The sequence below is a fragment of the Echinops telfairi genome, unplaced genomic scaffold (genome assembly GCF_000313985.2).
Source record: "Echinops telfairi isolate 266 unplaced genomic scaffold, ASM31398v2 ScPeMD7_60;HRSCAF=208, whole genome shotgun sequence".
Lineage (NCBI taxonomy): Eukaryota > Metazoa > Chordata > Mammalia > Afrosoricida > Tenrecidae > Echinops > Echinops telfairi.
In genome coordinates, this window is record NW_022103958.1 from 21159862 (window position 1) to 21163737 (window position 3876).

A 3876-nucleotide genomic window follows, 5' to 3' on the forward strand; every position below is an offset into this window, starting at 1 on the left:
ATACTGAACTAGTGGACTTGACCTGGACTGGACTTGGCTGTTTTCTCAATATACAATTGCTCTTTTAGATAAAGCTCTTTCTTTCTTTTTTTTATAATCATTTTATTCAGGACTCATACAGCTCTTCACAATCCGTACATACATCATTTGTGTCCAGCACATTAGTACATATGTTGACATCATCATTCTCACAACACCTGCTTTCTCCTTGAGCCCTTGGTGTCAGCTCTTCATTTTTTCCCCCTCTCTCCCCATCCCTCCTCCCCCTGAACCCTTGATAATTTATAAATTATTATTATTTTATCATATCTTACACCATCCGACGTCTCCCTCACCCACTTCTCCGCTGTCCATCCCCCAGGGAGGAGGCCATGTAGACCTTGTCATCTGTTCCCCCTTTCTCCCTCACCTTCCCTCCGCCCTCCCACTATCGCCACTGTCTCCACTGATCCTGGGGGGTTCATCTGTCCTGGGTTCAATGTATTTCCAGTGGTGAGGGGACCCCGTGTCACCTCGGAGAGCAGAGACCTAACAGCACTAGCTTGGTTCTGCAGGTCTCCCTCCTGAATTCCTGCTTTTCCCGGGGTGCACTCTGACCACCTTCCTACCTCTCCTTTTCCTGGAAAACACTTGCTTCCCTTCCCGGACAGGTTTTCACCTTCTCAGCCATGAAGGAGAATGGCTTTGGCAGATCTTCCTGTAGTTACCATTCTCATTAATTAGGTCTTTCAGCTCAAAATGTTTGGGGCTTTAAGATCCTAGCTCTTCATGAATTCTCCCTGGGAGATCGGTCTTCCCCGTGTGCTCCCATAAACCAAAGCCACTGCCCTCCGGGGGATTCCAACACCCAGAGACCCCACAGCACAGAGGAGAACCCCTTCCTGGGCTTTCCACAGCTTCCATCTTCTGGAAGCAGACGGCCACCTTTGTCAATCCCATCCCTGACACGTCTGTTCACAGCTGAGCTCTCAAACCACTGCTGCACCGGGGCTCCTGGGGGCTCCCACAGCCCTTTCTCTCACTCATCTCCCCCCCCACAGGCTCCAGCTCCTCCTTTGATACTTGGCCACCTGTAAGCTGTATGCGGCTGTGATGGCCTCATCGCTGTCAGTTGCCCTCCAGCTGGAGAGTCCAGGTAGGGACAGGGTGCAACTGCTCCCTAGGGCTTCCAAGACCTTTCAGAAGGAGATCTCCAGGCCTGTCCTAGAAGGTACTTTGGCTCGGCTTCGAACCACCAACCTTTTGGCTAGGAGTTGAGTGCTGAACCATCTGTGCCACTCTGGGAGCTCACCATACCTTCAGGGTTGTGCACCACAGTGGCTGGTATCCATGGAATATTTGCTGAACTAATGAATTTCAGTAGAAGACAAAACAGTGATTGACCCCTAAATGAAAATCCTCACAGTGTTCTCAGTCACTGACCAATAACATACAGTTCAAAGCTGTTCCTCCCCTCCCTTGTCTTCCTACAGATCCCCATCTCTCTGAGGAAGATGAATCTGGCCTTTTGCATTCAGTCACCATCCAAAGCAAATAACTCCCAATGGCTGCCATTCAAAGCACAAACCCTAGAAAGCTATTGAATTGAATACATTTGATTAAATTAGCATGTATTGACCACCAGTGGATCTGGAGCCCCAAGCGCTACTGGAAATAGTTGGCATACTGCCTTCACCGGGGATGCCCCCAAATGCACGTGATCCCTCAAAGTGCCTTCTCCTCTTCCTTTAACTAGATAGGAGGAGTTGAATGTACAGGAAACATTCACATACAGTGTATATATGCTTGGCAAAACAAAGGGCTTTCAGAATTTTGTCACAGAAGAACATCTTGCAAACAGGGCTGGAGCCTCTGCCCCAGGCCAGGAGGTTTCTGAATGAGTCTTTGTAGCAGAGAGGCCAAGAGCTTAGGCTCAGGGGCTGCCTTGGACTCCCCAGGTCTACCACTTCCTGCCATGAGACCTAGCGGACGTTACTTAACATCGTCCCATGAGGCTATATTTTTTTTAAAAAAGGGGGAAATGTAACTATCTTATAAGATTGCAAAAAGGATTAAATAAAATGGTATGCATATGTTCTTGGCAGAGTGGCCCAGAGCTGGAGATCAATAAACATTAGCTGTGGTTATTATTATTATTACTATTATTATTATTTACCTGCATGGCATTTCTTAGGAGCCTTTCATCCATAAAGGCTATGGATGAGGAATATTCCAAGTGAATATTCCATATGTTCACTTGTATATCTCTTGGTCTGTCGTCAGGTTAAGGCATCGTGGCTATAAATGATTAGGAGTAAGCCCTAAGCCTACTTCAGCTTCATGTGTTTAAATCAGGAGATAAAGAATGATGTTCCACTTCCCTCTTTTACTTTGGACATGCTGTCTCCCTACGGGGTCCCAGATTAGGTGTCTTACTTTTCTCCTCTGCTTCTGTCCATCCAAGCAGGCATTCATGGCTAGCTCTTCTTCCTCCTCGGAGTCTCCCTAGGGATGTTGACAGGGTGGAGGGAAAGATGAAAGACAAATATCCATCACTGGAAAGAAAGGTGGACAGCAGTGAGGGTCAGCAGGGAGTTACATGGCACAGTGGGATTCAGGGGAAGCAGGGCTGGTCCAGCACTCTCACTGGGTGCCATGGCAACTGCGAGATGCTCCTGAGGGTACAGGAAGAAGGGCAGCCTTATGCTTCAGGAAGTTTGGAAGCTTAGTGGAAGAGGAAAGTAAATCCACTCATGGTTCAGTCTCTATTCCAGTGGTAACAAGAGTGGCTCAACAGACTGAAGACGGAAACATCTCAAAGGACACCAATTGTAAAAAAGCCACCTCCTGCCTGGATATAGATCCTTCATGCTGAAGGAAGAAAATGAGAGTGGTGTTTAATGCTTCATTACCGAGAACGAGGAAGGCTTCCACAGGCTAATGTTGGAATTCCAGTAGCCATCGAAGACTCCAAGTGTCTAATTCTCCACCATTAAACCTCCCTCAAAGTGTCAAGTTTCTCAGCTGCAAAATCAAGAGGAGCATATCAACTTTATAGGCTAATTGTGGGGGTCAGATATTTTGAATGCTTGGCATGATTGGGAATATAAATCATGTGATGGTTTGTAGAGACAAGCTAACCGACCACATTACGGGAAACAGAGGGCTCCCAGGTAGACCCAGAATTGTTGCTTGCACTGAAAGAGACACTGAGCTTCCCTTGGCAGGTGCAAGGCCAAACCTCAACTACACACACACCCTTCCCTTTGCAGAGTGGGGTTCCTGGTGACCAAGACCAGTTACAGGGGTGCAGGTAGCATTTCTCAGTTTCCCTTCCCACCCTCCTTTCATGTAAACCCTTCCACTCTCTCTCCCACGGGTGAATCTGCATAGCTGGTTTATTGCTTGGAGCCTACAAGAGGATTTCTAGGCAACAAAAGAGAAAAATAACTTTGTCCACACTAGCAAGAAGACTGCTTTGTGGGCACTATCAAGACAGATTGTACAGCAAATTGGTGAAGGCCACGCGGCGTGTCAGAATGCATGTACAGTCATTGAAAAGTATTGCTTGCACATTTTCAGTATCTGGGCAATCTCCCAGCACACAATGGCATCAAGGGATAAACTGCACCATAAAGGAGGGATTCCTGCTGCATCCCGAACAAATGTCATGCGCATGCCCTGAGGAGTGCAGGGAGGGTGTCAACTACTCTAATGGTTTCCAAGGGAGTTGATGTTCCTGCTTTCCATGGCACCGAGACAAGAAAGGGGCTTTGTAAAAACAGCCTCTGTTTCCACAGTTCCCGATTTTCATTGGGCTCAGCCTTACAGTCTGTGCCTAGGCGTCCTTGGATGCCCTCCTGGAGATAGATGCATTGCTTCCTTACCGGGGTGCTT